This window comes from Haliotis asinina, chromosome 7 (assembly GCF_037392515.1).
Source record: "Haliotis asinina isolate JCU_RB_2024 chromosome 7, JCU_Hal_asi_v2, whole genome shotgun sequence".
NCBI classification, from domain to species: Eukaryota; Metazoa; Mollusca; class Gastropoda; order Lepetellida; family Haliotidae; genus Haliotis; species Haliotis asinina.
The window spans coordinates 44,338,053-44,362,230 of NC_090286.1; the positions used below are offsets into that span (position 1 = coordinate 44,338,053).

The 24,178-nt window shown below is 40.8% G+C and overlaps 1 pseudogene; it reads left to right on the forward strand.

Annotated features, from left to right (window-relative positions):
- The first annotated feature begins 207 nt into the window (after positions 1–207).
- Positions 208–11,861, forward strand: LOC137290365 (kynurenine/alpha-aminoadipate aminotransferase, mitochondrial-like; annotated as a pseudogene).
- The last annotated feature ends 12,317 nt before the right edge of the window (positions 11,862–24,178 follow it).

A 24,178-nucleotide genomic window follows, 5' to 3' on the forward strand; every position in this document is an offset into this window, starting at 1 on the left:
TTCACATCTTTATATTTTTGTTTTAAGGTAAAACAAATCACAAGAGGGCGTTCTCGACGTATCCAGTCTTCCTTCAACGAGTGTCCCAGAAACCCCTATCAGTATAGAAAAGGGATTTATTTCACATAGTACGGTATGGATCGTTTGTTGGTTTAGTGACGCAGATCAGACTTCCGTTTTAAGCGAAACACACCGGCATACAGCGCAGCATGGCGGAGGGGCAGAGGTAATTGCTATTCATTAATCGAACTGCTGGTGCAGTTTAGTCGTTTGTGATTTTCTAACGTAAATATAGAAGCCACAGTTACCCAGTCCATATGTAAACATGTGTTATTTATCCGTAATTTACCGAAACAGGCAACAGCTTGCGGTTTTGCATGGTCGTCTCATTTCCTCACGGGGTGTTAACGATGAATTAATACTTTAGAACAGATGTATAATCAAGTTAAATCGGAACTGATAAGGCTGTTAAAGATTCGACTGAACTGACACCTTTCAATAACGTTGCAATTTTCGTGCGTGTGCATGCTTTCCTGTGAGACAATGTCACGTGTACATCACTCCAACATCATCCCAGGTATTAAATATGCAACTTCTTCCTTCAAATGTCGTTACAGTAATGAATGCAGTAACGGCCAGCGTATTACAGACTATAGTGTGTTCTTCACTGAGGAGACACGGCGGACTGAGCCGGCACCTGTCTGGCGCTATGTGGGTAAGTATTTTGGATGTTTGGGTTTTTTTGGGGTTTTTTGGGTTTTCTTGTTTTGTTTTGTTTTTGTTTTGTTTTTTTGGGGGTTTTTTGGTTTTGTTAAGGGGGGGGTGTATTTAAAATTGTTTTTCTTTTTTTTTCTTTTCTTTTTTTTTTTTTTTTTTTTTTGGGGGGGGGGGGGGTGTGCGCTTGTTGTTCGGTTTTGGGTCCTTTTTTGTTTTGGTTTTTAATTCTAGTTTCGAGCGACCAAGTCTTTTTGTCAGACGATCTCCTGCTGGTTCACTGGGTATTGTGCAGTGATCATATGCTTGATGAACTGTGTTATAGTTTAGTTTATCTTCTCTCTGCCGTGAGGGGCCGTGCGTTGTCTACTGGTTAAAGCGTTTGCTTGTGGCCTGGGTTCGATCCCTACATGGAAACAATATTCCAGCAATGTCGCAGCGATGGACACCAGAAGTGGGTTTCACATTTTGTACCAATGTAGGGATCGAACCCGGGCCCGAGCCAACGTTTTAACCACCAGACTACACCAGGTGCATTCCCTGGCAGCAGAGATGAGACAGTCCATCACCCAAGTAAGTGAGTATAATGCAGACAAACCAGGACGAAAGGTGAGTGAGCTAGTTTAGTTTTACGCCGCTTTTGGAAATATTTCAGAATATCACGGCGGTGCACACCAGAATCGAATCGATCCTGGGTCTTCGAGGTGACAAAGGAAAAGGGATTCGAGCCAAAGCTTTTTTTGTTTTTCGTTTTTGCACTACCAAGGGTCATAATCGCAAACTGCCGAATAATGGCTACTGCCGGGGAGGAATGTGATTATTGTGGTTACATATCGAAGGAATCGGGTTGCACTACAAACATGCGATCGTGAAGCCCCGATAGGTGGTCATTGTGGCGATCGTAGCTCAATAACCCCCTCACGTATCTAATGTCGCTCGTATATATTCGTGCTTAGATTGGGGCGGTGGGGAAACCGAGTGGATAAAGCGTTCGCTCGTCAAGCCGAAAATTCGGGTTTGAATCCCCCACATGGGTACAATGTGTGAAGTTTATTTCTGGTGTTCCCTGTCGTGATATTGCTGAATTGTTGAAAAAAAGCAGCGTAAAAATAAACTCACTCACTCTAACTGAACTGAAGTGTACCATATTTTCACTGCAGTTGCATTCTGTTACATTAGAGGTATAAGTTTACGTCATTATTATGTAAAACCTATGTATGATGTATACATGTATGATAATTATATAAAATGGTAAGGTGCACATATCGCATGGTTGCAAGAATACACCTGTCTGTGCATGCATTCAATCAGTTGAATGAACAAATTAAAGTCATGTGTTATTTTTTTAGCTTTGCGAATATGAAGCATTATTACGTCGCCAAAAATATTGCTTGTTTACTAACTCTTCCTAATTTTTGGAGTGTAAAAACTGGACATGTTCATTTTGGGAACATTCGGTTATCATCAGTAATAGCTGTTGATCTATTTTTCCCGTTCTAGGGCCAAAGTGTGGCTGAAAACAGAAAATGAAAATCAATACCTTTTGAATTACGAAGAGTAAATAATATTTCACTGGGGCTGTTTTAATCCACCCTCCTCTTTCAACTAGAAGGTAGTGGCTTCAGGTTCTGAATTCGAGTATCGCCTTCCGATTATTAAAATACATTAAATTCGGGTTTCCTATTTCAATTTAGAACTTTCCGAATTTATTGTATAATTTATCTTGAAGGTTTCAGCTAGTGCTCTATCCAAAATCATATTCACTCACTCCTTTGATTTCAGAGCAGAAGAATAAGACGCCAGCTGCTGGACACATATCGCTGGATGGGGGGTTCCCAAACAGCGTACAGTTTCCTCTTCTCAAGGCAACGTTAACATTAAGGTAACAAAACCTGTTGTTTCTCGTAATAACGAGCAGTGAAATTCTGTTATGGTTTAGTGGATTACAACCCGAACCTTGGTGATCGATATATACTTTGTAATACAGCTAGATTAGAATATGTTCCCAGAATCAAGAGTTTGTCGGGAAATATAACGTGACTAGATATGGTGATCAGATATGTTGACTTTTGATTTGGATTGCAGTATACATAACACAATGCTCATGATATCCACCACTAGTAGTCCAGGTTAGGTGGATTAGAAAGTCACCGCGTTTGCTCAGTTTTTTGTACTTGTCACTATCAAAAGACTTTTCAAAATATATACGTTATTGTTTGGAAAATTAACAAAACCAAGTGCATACCTTTCTTTGTATGTCACTTTAGCTGTGTTTTCAGTTTTGTAACATTTTGATAGCTTTTGAAATTTTGAGGGTGACGTCCAGGTTTCTAATACGTGCTAGCCTTCGCCTGTGCCTTTGGCTGAAACATTGACTGTGGTAATAAAAGCAACCCATTTCCCACAACTGCTTTGGCTTTCGACGAAGCTGAAATTCTGCTTCGCGTGGCGTTAAACAACAAACAAGCTTTTATCTCTGAAGCCCGTTCTAATTAATTAAGTGTTATTAAAACGGGAACAGTTACAATCTGATCAACTGCAGCGAAGAAATGAAGGTCTGAAACAAACTGCTTTGATATACTTGTTAATTAACTGAAATTGTTTTGCCGTACCATCGGCATCCGCATGTTTAAAATTCAGAATACATGTACGTCACACTATTAGACTATTACAAACATATAGATGTATCTAATTAAGTTTCGTGAACATTTTTGGACATTGATGAATGCTTAGTTTCATAAGTGTCAGAGCTAATCGGTACACATTAAACTCATGAAAAATGCTGAATGCTCTTTTATTGCAGTGACGGTGAAGAAGTAGAAATCACTCCCTCGGAGATGAAAACTACTCTGCAGTATACAAGATCAAAGGGGTAAGAATTCCCTGTTTCAGTCAGAAGTCAGACCAGTGTAAATAAACGGGACTTCGATACGGGTTGTTCAGCACAGATTATCTATACCGTAAAGCTACTCGATGTTCTCTCCTTTCTTTTGGTAGACCTACCTGAGACCCACCGAAATATTAACACAAATGACAAGCATCAGTGATTGAGAGCTTACCTGAGATGTTTGGATGATCCCGTATGACTGCATGTTCCAGAGAATTTCGAGCATTCTGATCTTGCCCCATACTGATGTGGTTTTGCTTGTGTGTGTTTGTTTGTTTGTTTGTTTGTTTGTTTATCGGGGTTAGGGGGAGGGGATTGTAGCTAAGGCTTTTGATGGAAATGTGAGAGGTTCCACTCAATAGGCACAGTGTAATGAGATGAGTGAGTATAGTTTTATGTCATCTTTAGCAGTATGCCAGCAAAATCACAGCGGGGGACACCAGAAATTAACTTCAGATATTGTACCTAAATGGGAAATCAAACCCGGGTCTTCAGCGTGACAAACGGACGCTTTAACCACAAGACCACCCAACCGCCCCTAAGTAATACCTTGTAGTGATATGACCACGCTTTGGGGCAATACAGAAGGAATACTATTGTTGTTGTTATGTTTGACAATTTGTATCCTTGAACGCCAGGATGACAAAAATCTCAGATTGGGTGACGGAGTTATACAAACGTGTACACAACCCCCCCAACAATGGACGGAAGGGGCCTCCCCTCATCCCTCGACTTGATACTCACCTGCGGAGGACGGTGGGGCGTGGTCGAGGTAAACCGTGTCCTCATCTTTGTCTTACATCTTCAATGTAAACATGCATACGAATTTAAATAATAAAAATACTCCATTATCAAGAATTTCGTTGTGCCACAAAGGCAACACGTCGGTGAAACACTATATATTGCCTTTTTATTGCCTTCCAATACATCGACTTCGTCAGTGTTATAATAACATTAATTATACTGAACAACAAAAGAAAAGCAATTTTCGAAAAACATAAAATCTCATAAAAATAAGCGTACATGCTTATTTCTCCTATTTGAAAACTTGGCAAAGAGCAAGAGTTGGGTTTCTTTTGTTGCTTCGGTCTATTATATATCCACTCTCTTTCTCAAATAAACATTTAAGAGACCATCAGGTTTAACTTAATCACGTGTGTATCATGGTGCCACGACCGGTGAAGCTGATAGTTTGTTCCGATTTGAGTAAATTAATTTTGATGGATGGGTTTCTTTCAGTCCCTCAGAATGTTTGTGGAAAATGGAGGTTGTTTTCTCGCGGAAGAAGTGATTTACCAGACATTAAGCCCCATGGTAAGTGTTTTCTTGTATCTATATCACTCACCTTAACTCATCCACACTCCCCATAATAAACATCCTTTCAAAACCCTGTGACTCACCGCTTTCCCTCTTACCCCTAATCGCCCACTTGCACAAATATACACGCTCCGTCCTTTGCCGCTAGACAAAACACCGAAACTCTTACCAATACTCACCCTTTTACTCGCCTTCAGTGTGGCCGACTGGCCCAAACAATCCCCGCTAAATCGCCTCACCAATCCATCATTCTTAGACTCACTCACCTAAACACACACTAATTCCATCTTTCCCTTTTACTCACCAAACCCACCTCACCTCGTTTCTCACGCAAACTCTCTCTCTCTCTCTCTCTCTCTCTCTCTCTCTCTCTTCTCTCTCTCTCTCTCTCTCTCCTCTCTCTCTCTCTCTCTCTCTCTCTCTCTCTCTCTCTCTCTCTCTCTCTCTCTCTCTCTCTCTCTCTCTCATTACGCCGCCCCCTCCGACATCACCCCTATTCACCTCACTCATATACTCACCAACTGACGCGACTAGAAACAAAACGTTAAGTTAAACCCCCAATATGACGATGACACCGTCTTTCCTCTTCAGTACCTGCCACGGGACATTAGGGGTATTGGAATCCGGAGGGATAAAGAAGGGATGGACCCTGTTCATATGAGACAGGTATTGTCGGAGTGGGACGAAGGGAGCCAGGGACGACGCCCCCATCTGATGTACACCGTCCCCACGGCCAGCAACCCGACGGGGATGACTTTGAGCGAACAACGGAAGAAAGACATCTACAAAGTTTGCCAAGAATTTAACATCCTCATCTTGGAAGACGACCCGTACTATTTCCTACAAAGTGTCAGTTGTTTTTTATTTGCCATTCCATGTATTAAGTAATGAAATACATATTACAAATGCTTAAAGAAATATATATGTCTAATTACGTTTAGACAAATATAAATAAATATACTTGAGGATGCCAATTAGACGTGGTAATCATGCAACCCATGCAAGCTCAAGTGCTTACTTTATGTGCTGGCGAAAAGCTGCTTCACGCTGAGAGACTGGGATTGAATCCCAGACGGAGCACAATCCATCCAAATTGCTAGAACTTGCAGACCCGTGAAGTTCAGGGTTAGAAATGGTCTTCAGTAACCCATGCTTGTCCTAGGAGACGACTAACGAGATCGGGTGATCAGGCTCGCTGACTTGGCTGACACATGTCTTCGTATCCCAGTATCGTAGATCGATAATCATGATGTTGATCAGCTGGAATATTGCTTAGTGCGGCGTTAAAGAACAAATAAAATCGTATGTAACATGTACGTATGAAAGTCAAATCCTAGATCGATGCTTATTATAGTTTGTATTGTCAGTTCATGTTTGTAGTAAATTGTGAAGGTATTTCATGCAGACTCTCATTCCGAGTTTCCTGTCCATGGATACGGATGGGCGTGTCATACGAGCTGACTCGTTTTCGAAGACGTTATCCCCAGGGTAAAGATATTCAAATATGAACCGTGTTGCAATTTTAATTATTTGATTTTGTAATGAAATTACTAGTTTTTACGTGATGATATTAAAATCGTTTAATTTTTAACGTTTTGGATAACCTGTAATCAAACCCACCCATGTAACATTGCTGAAGATCTGATATTATCTGTATCGGTGGTTTATACCTGCTCTGTAGGAATGTAACTATGTTGATGGTTTAATATTTGCAAGGTGATGATAACCTGTGCTGTTAACAATGTTATGTCTTTCACTTGTAACGTATTTTCTAATAATTTAACACTGGTGTTGATTTCATTTGTAACAGTGTCGATAACTCATAACTTAACACTGTAACATCGAGAATTAGAGGATACAGGTGCAACTTTGCAACTTACTTTACTCTATAAGATTTTTACTGACGAACACTGTCCCGATCGCATGGGAATGTAAAGAATTAAGATCTCCTTAGCATCGAACGGAATAACAAATTCAGTTACAATGTAAACACATTTCAAAATGAATGTATTTTTCACTTAAAACGGTATTCATCATAATCCTTACACGACCATGTTGGTGAAACAGCGCTGCAGGTTTAATCAATCATTATTATAATGGATATTTTTAATCTATTTATGTATTTTCAAATATTCAGTAAAAGTCCTTTGGTATTTCCTATTTCTCCGATATCGTGTTGAAAGGTGTCGACTTGGTATCCTGTTTGGACCAAAGGAGATTGTGGACAAAATGACCATTATACAACATCCCACGACAGGGGGGCCGAGCTCATTGTCTCAGGTGAAAAGCAGTCCCACACTATAGAATCCATGTGTCACGTTTCACCTACTCGACTTTCAACACCTCACAGTTCCACACTATAGAATCCATCTGTCACATCTCACCTGCTCGTCTTCCAACACTTCAGTCACACACTATACAATCCATGTGTCACGTTTCACCTACTCAGCTTTCAACACCCCACAGTCCCACACTACAAAATCCATGTGTCACATCTCATCTACTCGTCTTTCAACACCTCACAGTCACACACTATAGAATCCATCTATCACATCTCACCTACTCGTCTTTCAACACCTCACAGTCCCACACTACAAAATCCATCTGTCACATCTCACCTACTCGTCTTTCAACACCTCACAGTCCCACACTATACAATCCATGTCTCACATCTCACCTACTCGTCTTTCAACACCTCACAGTCCCACACTATAGAATCCATCTCACCTACTCGTCTTCCAACATCTCGTAGCTCAACACTATAGAATCCATTTGCCACGTCTCACTCTTCCATCACCTTGAAGTTCCAGAGTATATAATCCACCTGCCATGTCTCGCCTAAGTGTCTTCCAAGTCCTCTGTCTTCGCGACTTCTGGGTCACGGTAGGTCCAGTGATATCAGGCGATCTATGGTAATTTGTTCAAAATCAGGTTCGACCATTCTCTGTGTTTGTCAGCGTAGTGCCCCGTGTGGACGTTTCACCAAAATGAAACACGTTTTCAGTTAACCCTTATCTGGTATTTAAGCCATCGGGTACATTGACGTGTTGTATTATTGTTCATATTCTCACATTCGTATACAATACGTGTATATTTTACCATTCTTATACATTACAGGTGATAATCTCCAAGGTTGTGACCACCTGGGGCCACGACAAATTCCTCAGCCATATGCAAAAAGTGGCAAGTTTGTACAAGGAGAAACGTGAAAAACTCTTGTCATACATGGATAGACATCTTACAGGTAAACACACACACGTATTAATACCGGTAACTCCGAGGTACAATAAACATTTCTTACGTACATATACACTGCAATGTCTTGATCTACAAAACATATTCCGTTCTGATTTGCGTGCATGTTCCGTCCATTTTTTTTTCAAATCGGGTCACGGTAAGAATCCATGGTAAACCATCTGATGAAATTTAGATTAATATTTAATTTTTCACAAACTTAACACCAAGAGAAATGTCGCACTGATAACGGTTTCATAAAGATCAAACACTAATTCACTCTAATCAACAATCGAAACTGAATTGACAATTATGTTTTACACGTTTTCGGGAATTACATTTAGAGTTCAAACAAACAAATCACCCCAAATCGTACCATTGAGATACCCTAAGTGTGGCGTTCATGGTCATCAATGACTGATTTGTATCACATCTATACATGGAATGAATTAGCCGACTGATTAAAGGCCATTGCCACTCTGCAAAATGACTGATCGAGTCCAGCCGCAGTTGTTGGCCTTGGTTGGAGGTCATTCAGTCTTCTTTGAATTTCGTCCCAAAGGTATACTATTGGGCTTTAGTGCGGACTGGGTGCAGTCTATTGTAGGGTTTGGATGCCACGTTGTCTTAGGAAGTCCAGTGTTGCTCAGGCAGTGTATATAATGAAATTTAATCAATGAATCCAGGTCTGTGTGAGTGGACTCCGGCGACTGGAGGCATGTTCCAGTGGGTAACATTACTGGGCGTGGACAAGTCCGAACCTGTCGTGGACAGACTGATGGAGAGGGAGGTGTTCGTCATGGACGGGTTCATCTTCGCCCTGGACAGAGCATCTCGACCCAATATCCGACTGAGCTACTCGCGGATATCTGATGAACAAATGGAAAAGGTGAGTAAGAGTTTGATTCCAGTCCAATACACATCAAAGGGTTTGATGTGTGAGTTACTTAAGGGCGAGTCCAATAAGATCCGTTCAGGAGAAGAAAATATTCAGTATTCGATATGATGGTATGTGCCGGCCAAGTAGACGAGCCTGACCACCCTCTTACGACAAGTATGGGTTGCTGAAGACCAATTCTGATTGGTCGAAAAACCGCTGTCTGGTGAATGCCAAATAATAATGCTCTTTGCACAATTGTCCTATTCATATGATGTTTAGGGCGATATGGCAGCGAAGTGGTTAAAGCGATCGATTTACGAAGGCCCGAGTTCTATTCCCTTGCACGGATACACCAATTTCTGGTGTCTGCCGTAGCATTTATGAATTAACCAGACTTTTACTTCCACCACATTTCACCGGCTGATTTATGTTTATAAATGGGTAGCTGTGTACTCATGTTCTTGTACCCGTGTCGGCCTCCGGAAACATAATTTTGCTTGAGTACTCACCATTCTCTTAACTTGGAATTCTACCCATCTACCCCTGCAGCCTAACGTATTAGCTGTGTGTTTAATGAATACAAAGGAAAGATTTTACATTTTCATTGTCATGTCCTGTTTGAAAAATAGTTTTGTTTGTATTTTTCAGGGTATTTCAATTTTAGCTGATGTTCTGAAGGAAATACGGGGCATCAAATGAAATGTGTACTGGAAAATGCATCTACACAACCTCCGGACAACGAGAGAACATACACGCTATAATTATGGGGGATTATATTTGATATTATCTGTTTCGACATTGCAACTCAGATATTCATTTCTAATGTAATCTAGTTTGTCTAATGAGTACCTCTCATTTTTTACCAATCAGTGACACAAAGTAGGTCCGATGCCAATTCTTGGACCCCGTCTGTTTTCTCTAGGTGTACGTGTGTTATTGAGGGGAGTTTTATGGTTTCGTCTACACAAATACCTGCTTTCGTCACTATTTAACTGCTTATGATATTCTTCAGTTGTACAACTGTTTCCCCTTTCATAGAGGGGCTTCTTATGACCAATGATGATATCACTTTTCACTCTTGTACTTGTATATAATCCAGATTGTTGTACTAATAACGTGTGTCCAGTTTGACATACTATGTGGAATGTATAGTCCAAACTATCATATGGTACCATGCGTTCAGTACTACCAAGACTACTTTGGTGACAGATTACTTTGGCAGAGTAGTATCGAGAGATACGTGTCCCCATATATTTACCATGTCAATCAAACTTATGATATTTAATGATTCCCGTAGATACTGACCATGAAAGAGAAGTTTGTTAATTTCACTTGCCGATGATGCTTCTTTGGTTGGTGATGCAGTTTTAAGACTGCATAGGAATTAGACTTTCTTGCGAAAGTTTGTATTAAATGGGACTTTGAAGCAAATTTGGATAAGTTAGATGTAGTAGCATTTAAAAATGGTGACTCACTGCACAGGACAGAGCTGTAGTCGTGTGCTGCTACGGAATGAAAGTGTGTTTCGCATTATACAGATTTCAGACTCATATTTTACTCAAGACTGATTTGGTCCAGGGTGTATGTCTGTTCAGGTGTTCAGGCTAAGAAGGCGTATTTCCTGTCTACAGATTAATGACATCTCTCCTTCGTTACCATTTCATTCTGTACCTAAATATTTGATTCAGGAGTTTCTCCAATCCTCGAATACGACTCAGACATATAGAGGTCATACATTCAGACTGTCAATAGAAAAGGTTCAAACTGTTGGGGTTTTTTTGAAGAAGTGTCGTCAGAGCCTACAGAAGAACATCACGCAATGCATTTGTCGGTGACACAAGCAGAAGTTACTTGTGTGTTAATTATTCAGTATACTGTAGTTGTTTTATTAGACACTGGTGCAGAGGTACTCAAATGGACAGATCAAAGTATCCCAGGGCTGGATATGAAATTGTGAAAATTTTGTAAAGTATGTTAGGTTTCCAGTATTCGAATATTCACCTTTTATTTTTTGTGCTTATTATAAGACAAGCAGACAACTTGATTATAATATTATAAGAATTCGTCTCCTTGAAACATGTATCAACTGCTAATATCTACTGACACTAATCTTATTAAATCTTTGCCGTTGTATTTGAAAAACAAACTTTGATATCGCTGTGAATGATACATCGATGTGTGTACTGTGTGCAGTTGTTTATGTCTTAGTAGAATGGGTTATACGGCCTCAGATACTAATACACTTGCCACTTGTTTTGTCTTGTAACTCGGTTTAGTCTTTGATGTGGGTTTCCTGGTTTCATTTGAATTTCTTTGACTGTATGTGGTATTCGACTTTCCTTTCCACGTGACAGTACCATAAGTAAAACGGTTTTTATTTTTACTTTAAGCAGGTTAGAGCACATAAATTTAGTCGTCACCATAAAGCGTCAACGATCTGACCGGCCAACTGAGGTCTCCACTAATGTGCACCTTCAGCAAAAAGTACTGTAGATCTTTTCTGTATACCCCACGATTATGTGTAAACTGGAACAGATCAAATAACCTGAAGCTTTGAATACTCATTGCCGTTTCGGTAGTGTTCAAATGTAATGTTAGTTTTAGTAAAGATGCGATTCTAGGAGGCAAATGTTTCCTCAGAATTATTATTAAGAACCCTGACAAGAACAGATCGGGACCCCAAGGCGATGGCCCGTATGTACATCCTCTGTAAGATCTGTAACCAAATATGATTAATGAACAGTTCTTTAAATAGTCAAATTCTGCAGAACAGTTTGTGTTTCTTGTTCTGAGATAATAGTCTTAAAACCATACATTTGTTTTTGTTTTTGTCTTGTTTTTGTTGTTTGTTTGTTTGTTTGTTGTTGGTTCTTTTCAGACAGACAGCTCCTGTTAAACAGTCTTAAGTACACGATGATAACAAGAAGAGTATTCCCTGTTCAGTCGATGCGAGGACGTTCCAGGGATATCTGTGTGATTTGAGCATGAGGGATGTAAACATACATCACGCAGCTGATGTGGCAGATTGAATGTTGACTTAAACAATTCAGAGAACATATGGTCTGAATACAATTAATTAATTCCCTTTTATTAAGTATACAATGATTTAAAAATCGCAAAAAGCAAACATATTCAATCAGCCATGGTGCCAGCTGCTAGAAAGGAAATTACATTCAAGGAAAACGTTTAATGTGCAATCACATGTGGAAATTAATGGGAAGTGGCTAGTACACAACATCTTGTCAAGCATATTAATGCCAAGGAAATTGAATTTCTATCATTGTGTTTAATGTGAACATGGAGGACAGCATTATCATGAAATTTTCAAATCAGGTTAAATTCTCTAAGCAGTTTCACCGCCACATTCTACTGTGATGATTTCAATAGCTGCACCTAGACACTTTACTCACAGCAGGTGCAAGGTTTCTGCATGTTGGAGCGGTCATTGAGTGTCTGTCTCGCGATATCTCAGCCACCACGAGATAACGGTCGTTAACACATGTGTTGTGATCGTTGTTCGAGATAAATAAACACGTATGTCTCGGGCTGTGCACGCGTCCTTGCCCTGAAGATGGGATATGCCTGCGCTCCTTCACCTGTGAGTTAGTGTTGAACGTGGTGATGATAGCAGGAAGATATGCGATAATTACCATCAGTTTCATGCTTCTCGTGAGGTATGTTGTATAATGGTGATGTTATCTTACTTCGGTTGGTCGTAAACTGCTTAGGTTCTTTGGATAAAAACTCCAGTTGAGCTAATTGAATTAGGGTTAATCTTGTCTGAACAATTTTGAACCCTTCGTGTATTCCGGCTCGGGTGTGTTCCAGTTGTGCTTGTCGAACGCGTCTCCTAGATGGGTATCTGGTGACCATACTCGGGTGGTCAGCAATAATTCCTTTAAGCTCCTGGGTCTAGATTTCGAAGCTCTCTTAACGCTAAGATAGTCGTAAGTTAATGTTAAGGTATGGCACTTACGACTATCTTAGCGTTAAGAGAGATTGGAAAGTCTGATACTTCTGGTCGCTGATATTCCCTATCCATTAAGAATCGACAAAAAACGTTATTTATCCATTAGAGAACCAATGTACTGTGACACTGCTATTGATTAACAGTGTCTACATAAAGGACAAGGATCTAGCAAACTGAACTTAATCATGAGGCATTATTCATAATTGACATGATGATTTATTGGGTAAATACGGAAGCAAATGGTATTAACTCAGTTTATATCACACTTGTAGACAATATAGCTGAATACTACATTTTGCTGTCTCCGTGAACTAATTTATTATGTACGATTATCCGTTCTGGGCTATATGTTTCATATTGTATGAAATATGGGTCCTTTTATCACCTACTAATGGGTTGGATGACCTTGGTGGACTAGTGGAGGCTTTATTGTGCGACGTGACATACAAAATACTGGCTGTATCATAACCCTCACTAGTACTCACTCACTCACTCATCTACTCACTCACTCAGGCACGGGTAGGAGACTATACCCGATGGGCGTTATCTGTATTAAATCTATATGATGTCTTCCTCCCGCATCGACCCGTGAAGGTCCCGGGGTAGAATAGGCCTTCAGCAACCCATGCTTGCCATAAAAGGTGACTATGCTTGTCTTAAGAGGCCATTAACTGGATCGGGTGGTCAGGCTCGCTGACTTGGTTGACACATGACGGTTCCCAGTTGCGCAGATGGAGGCTCATGTTGTTGATCACTGGAGTATCTGGTCTAGACTCGATTATTTACAGACCGCCGCCGTGGAGCTGGAATATTGCTGAGTGCGGCGTAAAACTAAACTCACTCACCCACTCTTCCTCCCCCATTAACCCAGATCCCCACAGCGCTGACGCTGATAAAGATTTGTTCAACACATTCCGAGACTAAGTGTGCTAAAATTCTTTCTTTCTTAAACACATTTCATCAGAGTTCCACAATTAACACACTCAACTCAAAGTTTTCTTTGGCGTGGTATTTGGTGTTTAACAGCAGGTCAGTGTTATGATTATCAAAAATGAAAATCCGTGCATCATACAAAGTTCCATTTCAGGAAGCATTTCATGTACATAGCTGCTATACTGTAACAGCTATACTATAACTGCAATACTGTAACTGCTGGACTGTAACTGTTATACTGTAGCTGCTAGACCATAACTGCTATACTATAACTGCTATACTATAACTGCTATACTATAACTGCTATACTATAACTGAAATACTATATCTGCATTACTATAACTGCAATACTGTAACTGCAATACTATAACTGCTATACTATGACTGCTATACTGTAACTGCAATACTATAACTGCTACGCTATAACTGCTATACTATGACTGCTATAATGTAACTGCTATACTATAACTGCTACACTATAACTGCTATACTATAACTGCTATACTGTAACTGCTATACTATAACTGCTATACTATAACTGCAATACTATAACTGCTATACTGTAACTGCAATACTATATCTGCAATACTGTAACTGCTATACTATAACTGCTATACTATAACTGCAATAATGTAACTGCAATACTATAACTGCAATAATGTAACTGCAATACTATAACTGCTATACTATAACTGCAATAATGTAACTGCAATACTATAACTGTAATAATGTAACTGCAATACTATAGCTGCAATAATATAGCTGCTACACTGTAACTACTACTCTATGAGCAGTTACCTTCTTAAGATGACTCTTTGTGATATCTGTTACGTGTAACAGGTTGCATGAGTTGCATTCTCCCCACGAAGTTGAAATGGTTAAAAGAATGCCAGAAAAAAGACTAAAGAATGCCAGAAAAAAGACTAAAGAATGCCAGAAAAAAGACTAAAGAATACGCGAAAAAAAGACATCCGTTGATCCAAGGAACACTCATGCGCCTTGAGCATGTACTAGTTACGGATATATGTAAATCATCATCATCATCATCATCATCATCATCATTCACTGTGAAAAGTAGAGTGGGTGGTCGGATTTCATAGGTGACAAAATGTGGTGAAGATGTCTACCCTGGTTGATGTCATCACATCGCAGGTCAACTGCATTGGTTGTTGCACATGATAGGTGAGGTGAGGGTGAGGTTATTAACAATAAACAAACATCAAAACAATATTTTAGTGACGGGCAGCAAGTGGACTAATTGTATGAAGCTCTGGTAAAATACCTATTTCGAAATTACACCTAATGTATATTCATTTGCTTGGATAAACATTATGTGATATTTCGAAACAAAATATCGTCCTCGTTGATCGACTCCAAGATGGAACTTCTGTTGTTGAGAGTGCCTGAAGCATAATATTTTGTCGCATCCCCGCTCCCCGAAAGAACGGAAATCGCCAATATAACCCGTCACTCCTTACAGTGAAATTACGAAGGATGGGGTGAGTTTCATTATCGCGTCAAAAGTATCTGATGGACAAAAGAGCGGAAACATGTGGTGAAAACTGTTGTCAAATATTGTTGCAACACATTGTTTAGAGAACAATGCCCCCAGATACTTATATCACGTCGTGCCTGATATAGGCAGGTGGAACATTGTCTAAATCTGACCTGACCGTCCTGCATATGCAGTTAACAACGGGGTTCACCTATCCTTATGACATGTTATCTTCCTTTAACGAATTAGAAAATGGATAGATGTTGTTTTTTTGCCCTGCATCTTTGCCCCGTGGATAAATCAGCCATTGAAACTATGACTGTGATTGTTACTGTCGATAAAATCTCTACGGTTTCCATATGCGTCACTTCGGATTTACCTACCGCATTAAGCTGAAATTCCGTCTTAACTAACACTGTTCATTTGAGCCTTAAGGTTCATTGCCTCTCTATGTTCCTCTCATCCTCACTCACTCACTCTTGGTGCTCTGTTTGGAAATCAGCGAGTGAGTGAGTTTAGTTTTACGACGCTTGTAGTAGTATTCCAGCAATATCACGACGGGGAACACCAGAAATAATCTCCACAGACTGTGTCCATGCTTGGAATCGAACCCGGATCCTCGGCGTGAAGAGCGAACGCTTTAAGCACTAGGCCGCCCAGGTTTGGAAACTGTGAATAAAGGAACGATGTGTAGTATTTTCAAATTGATTCCCCGTAAAAATTCTCCTTCCCGGATCAATCAGTGGCTTCGTCCTAACAAGATACGTTTAAAGATGGTTGTTGTTACCTTGGCTGGAACCATGGAGATGACACTACAGAACCCACTACCGAGTGTTTGAGCACTAGCCCATGCTAAACAGTGGCAATGTATATCAGTGGGTGGGCACTATTAACCACTAAGCCAGCATTGATATGGACTAATACCAACCGTCACTCACTGACTCACAGACACAGACACAGACACACACACACGCACGCACACACGCACGCATGCACGCTTACACAGTCACACATACGGATAGCAAACACATAGATGCACACTCAGCCATGTAACACACACATACCCTCTCACACATATGCATGTACTCATGAAAAGGGAACAAGTAAAAGTACAAGTGTCCCTCTGTTCTTATACTGTTTGCTTCACTAGGCGTGTACTGCACTGTGGGCGGAATTTTAGAAATAAATAAAATGAACACCTGTGTAGTCATGTGTTCACGTTTTCGTATCCATGAGTATATATACACTCACTCTCTCTCACACACACTGACACACTGACTCATATTCACTCACACACACACGCACGCACGCGCACGCAGTCATGTACGCTGGCTCTTAGAATCATGTAAGCTGACCAATCAATACACCCACAGTAATCATTGACAAGTGATTAAATGTCAAAAATATTCTAGACACAAAAGAAGGCGCTTCGAATTCATTTGATCTACAGATATGGAAAATCAAACCCGGAACACGATGAGATGAGCTCCACGGAAAACTCGCCTCATTTCGTCGAGGGAACTTACACCTGAACCACATTGTGAGACGAGCTCTATTTTAAGTGGTTTGCAAGAATAGTACCAGGAAATATAGCTACGCTATGTTCAGTTTGAGCCTCACCTGTCAGCTGTCTGTCTCTTCAAGCTGCTAATCCAGTTGTACTGAAATAGGTATTGTACCAACCTTACTAGACTTTAACAAGTCTAGAGGCAATAATTATTAGTTAAACTGATAGCTTATTGAAAATATAAAAAGGACAAGACGCCCATTTTACATCCTTGCCTCCTCTACTGCCCGCTTAGATATAGACTTGCCTCTTTAAAGGATGAATTTAGCATATATTCAGGATCTTATCATTCAGCACAGCCTTGGATTAAGGCTATGAACTCACAACTAGCTACCGTCTATCAGCATTTGCACTTTTACACAGTTCGAGTACTTCTTTACAGCCTATGTCTGTACATACAGCACAGCTATATTTAAAGAAAATGTTCGCTCTTGAATTTACAAACTCGAGTATTAGTTTACTTTTTGTCGGAACTCTTTACGCGACCTTTCGGGCCCAAACACATACAAATGTGTGTAGATATACGACTTGATAGTGTCAAGAACGAGTGTGTATATAGATGTATTACAACTGCTCTGTAGACAGTTTCAGCCTGTTAGTCAACAAGGCCCGGAATGTATGTAAACACAATGATATTTACTCAGTTGTTTTCAGCAGTAGTTATGAGAAATTGTTCAAACTGAATAGATACACAAAGGAATGTTTATTTAATGACATTTGATTACAGCACGTTATCTCCATTATTCCGATTCGGATTTCCTTCCTTTTAAGGCTTTTTTGGAACCCATGTGATTATAGTATTCGTTATCAAACTCAAAAAGATGGATTTGATTCTCCTGAAATTGTCAGAGTCATTTTGATATTAACGAATTTGACCAAATGAACGCGTACATCTGACAACCCTATTCGAAAGAATATTGACTGTAACAAACTGGAACTCACATACGAGTACATTAATAAAATATAGACGATGAAAACCCTACCTAAGCTGATTCTGCACGACAAGGGTTGTGGGGTATATAACGGGGGCGTCTTAGTTTGTGGTTTGTGGAAACGGGTGCAATGACGTCACGGGATTGATCCGGCTCTTCAGGAGTGTTTGTTAGAGTCTATATGCGTCATATGAATATATGGAATGACATGTGTTTCCAAACTGTAAATCTTCTGTAATCAACAAGTAATCCGATCGTAAATACAGTGATCATGAACCTTGTCGAGAATTTCCATCACCTACCGTCATAGAAGACTGAAGGTGTGTTGCAACAGATTGTCAATATACTGCCCATAAAAAGTTTAGAGTCACTAGTGTCAATGTAGCCACTAACTTTAGTCAACCATTCTAAACAGGGTTTTACAAAAAATTCCACAGAGTTTAAAGATACTGTTTGCACAAGAATTGATGTCGTATAAACCAAATTCGTTTGAAGACTTTGAACCTCATTGTCATGATTTCAATAAATTATGAAACTCAGTAAAATTGGTGAATTTTTAACAAAAGTTTACACCAAAACACAGCCGATATTTGCACATATGTTTCAATAATTTGATGCATGATACCCGTGCACTTCATCTGCATAAATATTTGCATTTGGTTCCCCCAAGTTTGTATAACCACACGCGTAACATATAGTGAGTGCTTTCGGTGAGTCTAGATTTTGATGGGTAGTGTATGTTTAAGTTATTTGTAAATTATACCGGCAAGGTTGGTAGTTGTTCAAGAAAGTATTTACATCTGCAAAACACACTGAGATCATATTGGGAGATGGTGAGACCTGGGCGCTGTACAAGACAATCCTAGGTCTAAGACTGCCTAAAACCTATGTTAAGATATGGTACTTGCGGTCTCTTCTGCGCTAAGATCGCTATGTTCAACGGCACCTTGTTGGCTAGAACGAATCAGGCTAACATGCAGTTTATGACACAACATAACTGCTCTGTTCGGAGTAATGTTAAAACCATCTGATTCAGTCGTTTCTTAATGTTATACCACATTCTAAATATCCATCAAAAACCTGATTATCGCGCCACATCAATTCACATGTAGGTAAGTAGGCAAAGCGTTCGCTAATCACGCCAAGGATCCGGGTTCGATTCTCAACATGAGTACAATGTGCAGGCTACTTTTGATGTCCTCGGCAGTGACACTTCTTGAAAAGGTGGCGTACAACATACTCACTCAGGTGATAAGGTCGCGTTGATTGAGTAGGTGTGCTGTGATGAGCACCGCTTTATGAAGGATTTGACTTGCATTACAGTCATAGCTCAGCTTGGTGGAGAAAATGCACACAGTGCTCACGGCAAGGTATACAGGTGTAAAGCTTTTGACCTCAGTGGCCCTTGACTCCGGATAGTGGTCTGTGATCTGCGATCCCAGATTTGTTTCATGGGACACGCTAATCCAAATACCCGAACTACCAATACCAACGTTAGGAACGCAAAACAAGTCGTAAGATGTACTACCCCGTGCTCTTGAACTAAAACAAATAGACAGGGGAACATTATTAGTTTTATAGAAAATCACACTTCCTTAGCGGATAGGCGGTGTTCAAACGTTATATGTTTGTACAATTAAATTGTTCGGGAACCAAACAAACTAGTTGTTGACATCATGAACGAGGATCCTCTTTGTCAGGTCAAGGTCACAGGTCACACTATGTCCATATTTCTATTTAACAGAACATGGGATTATGCCATTTTAGGCTTAAATATATCAAGACTCATTCTAGATATTTCTCGGTTATTTTCACTTTTGTCAACAGGGGAAAAATCCGATTATTGTATGTTTGTGATGGACTCTATTTCGGGTCGTATCAGTAGTACTGCCAGTAAGAAGACAATCTGGGCAGATACACCTTGGACCCTTCACTCGGAATATGCTGATTACGTTTAATCCGATAATCCTAAACACACGCCTTGTAAATACACCTTTTTCCATGTTCAGAGCTTCAGACTCTTCTGGCCTGTTGTGCAGAGTTAGCGGGTTTGGGGTAGCCTGATGGTTAAGGCGTCCGCTCCTCACGCTCAAGACCCGGGTTCCATTCCCCTCTTGGGCACAGTGTGTGAAGCCCATATCTGTTATCCCCCTCCCTGGTTTTGCTGGAATATTACTAAAGTCGACGTTAAACCAAGCTCACTCAGTCACTATGCAGAGTTGCGTGAGCCTGGCACGACCAAACCTTATGATCATGGGTTCGAATCCCGGTTTAGCTAGATTAAGTCTGTAGGTTTGTCAGCCCCCCCCCCCCCCCCCCCCCCCCCCCCCACACCCTGTTTCATCATCTTTGGGAGAATCTACTGCTTTCATCAACTTAAGTGAAACCGTTCAACACACTCATTCAACCTCACAATCTGAGGGACCCGGGTCAGTTTGTAAAAAAATATACTTGAGGTGCGTTCCGTGTTACAATATGTTCAGCGTTTCATATTGCACACAAACAATAACACGTGTCGTTACATCGTGCCCTATCAACACCTATACAGACAGCATGGACAGCGACATAAACCATTTGGTAGTCGGCAAGGACGTGAAACGCATATTGTGTAATCCGGGATATGATTCATCCTGGTTCACAGGCTAGGTGTAGAACATAGACGGATGACAGATTGCTCCAGTGGTTGGTTCTCAAAGTTTGGTTTAGACGTACTAACGGCTTGGTCATTCAATATCGAGGAGGGGAGTGGGCACATAAATGTGGACAAACAAACCTCTTTAACTGGACAAACATGATGTTCCCAAAGAAAATTTGGGTCTGAAACATTTGTTTCGCTTCTTAGATCAGAAAAGAAAATTTATTGATTAAATTTATTATTCATTAAATATTAATAGTTTTAGGGGATTTGGAATCAAGAAACCAATACACTTTATACTTAATACAAATAGTAATGTTTCTCTCCATATTAGGATGATTGAGTGTGGGTGAGTTGAGTTTAGGCCTTATTCGGCAATATTCCAGCTATGTGGCGGCGCTCTGTAAGTAAAGCAGTCTGGACCAGACAGTCAGGTGACCAACAGCATGAGCATCGGTCTGCGCAACTGGGATACGCTGACATGTGTTAACGAGCGAATCTGACCACCCTATCTCGGGTTACTTAATATCATTTTTAGCCCTGATTTTAGTCTCCGGTGACTGGTCATAGCCAGCTTGTTGAATTAACGAGTTTAAATGACACCAAAATGAAAACAATTTGCTACTTCGTTCCAGCTATTACTGAAACAGTAGAGCTAAATTTACCATCAAAAGCAGCATTTGCCGTAACACACAACTAACTATAGAGAAACCCATTCAAACACTTTTGCAAACATAGCAGTGAGTATGATTTTACGCTTGTAACCCTTTCAAATGTTGAGTAATATGTTCTAGAAAACAAACTACTGAGTTGACAATTAGTGTATAGAAATTTAAAGAAAGACACAAAATTTTATTTCAATATTAACCACGACACATCCACTGGGGACAGGACATTAGTTAACACGACGTGCGCACACAACCAGAGCACAAACACCTCACTTAACGGGGTAGCATGGGTACCAACCCTCACCCTTTTCATAAGATCGTCGCTCCGCCCAGTGAGTCATAGATGCCCCGCTTTATATATAAAGAACACGCATTGATTTACACGTACATGTGCCTTCATGTAAACTGGGTCAACAAATCCCAGGTACAAATGATATTATGCAGGACAATCGCCGACCTTGCTCGTACACAATTGGGTTAAGAATTATTTGTCCAGACAAGCACAATGAGGCTGCGTACACCTCGATACGAAATTATGTATCACATGGTGTGACACACCTCACCCGATTCGTCTACCCGGGGTAGTGACTAATAACACATTAGTTTCCATGCATGCGTCCCTTGACTCCACTGGGTGAATGATTCATGCAACATTACTGACTATTTGGTTTTTGTCGAGACGCCTTGTATTCATGCGCACTCATGGCCAGAAGGTCAGGCAGTGTGAAGAATTGCTATGTAGCTGTTGAGAATGTTATTATATTGTTAAAATGTATTTTGGATGTGTCATGGTAAATTCCTAGTTAATACTAGCTTTCGTACAAGTACTTGCAAGTACGTGTATATACAGTGTTGTTTGATAGTAGAAACTTTGGTGGTAGAAAGGTTGTTGATGGAGTTGACGTGGCTGTAGTACATGAAGGCGTCGCTGCAGTAGTCGTTTTGGGTTGTCGCAAAGGGGTAGTTGTAGCAGCATGTGGAGTGGAAGGTGTTGCTAGTAGGTTTAGAATATGATAGTGTAATGGTTGTAACTATAGTGCACCGTATATAGACGTTGCATTCAGTAGTAGTAATAGTAGTAGTAGTAGTAGTAGTAGTAGTAGTTGTTGTTGTTGTTGTTATAGTTGGATGTGTTGCAGAAGCTGTAGTAGTAGTAGCAGTAATAGTAGTAGTGGTGGTGGTGGTAGTAGTAGCAGCAGCAGCAGGAGTAGTAGTAGTAGAAGGAGGAGGATGATTAGCAGTAGTGTTGTAGAAGCTGTAGTAGTAGTAGTAGTAGTAGTAGTTGTAGTAGTAGTAGTAGTAATAGTATTAGTAATAGTAGTAGTGGTGGTAGTGGAGGTGGTGGTGGTGGTAGTAGTAGTAGTAGCAGCAGTAGTAGTAGTAGTAGTAGTAATAGTAGTAGTGGTGGTGGTGGTAGTGGAGGTGGTGGTGGTGGTAGTAGTAGTAGCAGCAGTAGTAGTAGTAGTAGTGGTGGTAGTGGAGGTGGTGGTGGTGGTGGTAGTAGTAGTAGCAGCAGTAGTAGTAGTAGTAGTAGTGGTGGTAGTGGAGGTGGTGGTGGTGGTGGTAGTGGTGGTGGTGGTGGTGGTGGTGGTGGTAGTAGTAGTAGCAGCAGCAGCAACAGGAATAGTACTAGTAATAGCAGTAGTAGTAGTAGTAGTAGTGGTGGTGGTGGTGGTGGTGGTAGCAGCAGCAGCAGCAGCAGCAGCAGCAGTAGTAGTAGTAGTAGTAGTAGTAGTAGTAGTAGTGGTGGTGGTGGTGGTGGTGGTAGCAGCAGCAGCAGCAGCAGTAGTAGTAGTAGTAGTAGTAGTAGTAGTAGTGGTGGTGGTGGTAGTGGTGGTGGTGGTAGTAGTAGTAGCAGCAGCAGCAGCAGGAATAGTACTAGTAATAGCAGTAGTAGTAGTAGTAGTGGTGGTGGTGGTGGTGGTGGTGGTGGTGGTAGTAGTAGTAGCAGCAGCAGCAACAGGAATAGTACTAGTAATAGCAGTAGTAGTAGTAGTAGTAGTGGTGGTGGTGGTGGTGGTGGTAGCAGCAGCAGCAGCAGCAGCAGCAGTAGTAGTAGTAGTAGTAGTAGTAGTAGTGGTGGTGGTGGTGGTGGTGGTAGCAGCAGCAGCAGGAGCAGTAGTAGCAGTAGTAGCAGTAGCAGCAGCAGTAATAGTACGTGAGTTGTTTCTGTACTGTGGTAGCCAATCAAGTCATGGGCTTTAAACTGAGTGTTTTGTTGAAGCAAGACAAGCAGTTTATTTATCAGTACCGCTCTGTGTCTCTCCCCATATCTCCCACCTGCATCTGCGTTCGCCCCACGTATCCGCATCTACATTCACCCCCACACAGGTGTTTACAGGTACATATAGACCAGTGTATGCTCGGACCACACGCTACGGCTGGCACTCTGTTCCTAGTCCCGGGGGTGGCAAGGGAGCGGAGGCAGGAACGGCATTGTGGAGGAGGGGGTCGTCAATTTCGTCAGTTCCTTTCTTTTCTACATGCTATCTTTCACGCACCGTTTCTTTCATTATCCAGGACTGAGAAAGTTTACATCCGGGTTATCGATAGTGTCTTCTTAAAAAAACTTAGTTTTGCCTTTCTCACTCACAATCTATTCCAGATCTATGAAACCACGCGAATAAACTTACGATGATTTACGTCACAACGCGGAACTGCATTGAAGCAGGATATTGTTCTAAAAACACAGGCTTGTGAAAGGTTTGTATCACACTGTGAGCACTCTGTTGTTGGCTTGGCAATGTTATGGCATGATATGTACTGGTGAGTGAGTAAATGTGTTTTACGCTGCTTTTAGCAATAATCCAGCAATATCACGATGGTGACACCAGAAATGAGCACCACACATTGTACCCATGTGGGAAATAGAACCTGTGTTCGGCATGACGAGCGAACGCTTTAACCACTAGGCTACCCCACCGCCCGTAAGGAATGGGCTAGAGT